Source organism: Orycteropus afer, unplaced genomic scaffold (genome assembly GCF_000298275.1).
Source record: "Orycteropus afer afer isolate SDZICR_OR568_19922 unplaced genomic scaffold, OryAfe1.0 scaffold00020, whole genome shotgun sequence".
Classification (NCBI taxonomy): Eukaryota; Metazoa; Chordata; class Mammalia; order Tubulidentata; family Orycteropodidae; genus Orycteropus; species Orycteropus afer.
The window spans coordinates 17,612,285-17,613,365 of record NW_006921607.1 but is presented as its reverse complement, the minus strand read 5'-3'; positions in this window follow the sequence as shown (position 1 = coordinate 17,613,365).

The following is a 1,081-nucleotide window of genomic DNA, read 5'->3' as shown; positions in this document are numbered from 1 at the left end:
CTCTTGGCATAACTGAGTGAGTGCCTCCAATGGGGCATCTGTTTGTTGAAATATCTCAATTGGTATGCCATCAATTCCCAGAGCCTTGTTCTTTGCCAGTTCTTTCATTGCAATGAAAGAACTGGTGTTGATTGTAGAACCAGGTAATATGAAATCCTTGAAAACTTCAATCTGTTCTCCATTTATCATGATGCTGCTTATTAGTTCAGTTGTAAGGATTTTTTGTTTTCTTTTTATTGAGGTGCAATCCATACTGCAGACTGTAGTCTTCAATCTTCATGAGCAAGTGGTTCAAGTCGCCCTCACTTTCAGCAAGCAAGGTTGTGTCGTCAGTATATCGCAGGTTGTTCATCATTCTTCTTCCAATCCTGATGCCATGTTCTTCTTCATATAGTCCAGCTTCTCCGATTATTTGCCCAGCATACAGATTGAATAAGTATGGTGAAAGATACAACTTTGACCCACTCCCTTCTTGATTTTAAACCATGCAGTGTCCCCTTGTTCTGTTCAAATGACAGCCTCCTGCTCTATGTATATGTTCCTCATGAGTACAATTAAGTGTTCTGGAATTCCTGTTCTTCTCAATGTTATCCATAATTTGTTATGATCTATACAATCAAGTGCTTTTGCAAAGTCAATAAAACACAAGTAAACATCTTTGTGGTATTCTTTGCTTTCAGCCAAGATCCATCTGACATCAGCAATGATATCGCTCATTCCACATCCTCTTCTGAATCCAGCTTGCATTTCTCGAAGTTCTCTGTCAATATACTGCTGCAACCGGTTTTGAATTATCTTCAGGAAGATTTCACTTGGTGTGATATTAATGATACTGTTCAATAATTTCTACATTCTGTGGGATCACCTTTCCTGGAATGGGTACAAATATGGATGTCTTCCAGTCAGTTGGCCAGGTAGCTGTCTTCCAAATCTCTTGGTATAGCTGAGTGAGTGCCTCCAGCAAGGTATCTGTTTGTAGAAACATCTTAATGGATATTCCATCAATTCCTGGAGCCTCAGTCTTTGTCAATTCCTTCAGTGCAGCTTCAACTTCTTCCTTCAGTACCATTGGTTCTTGATT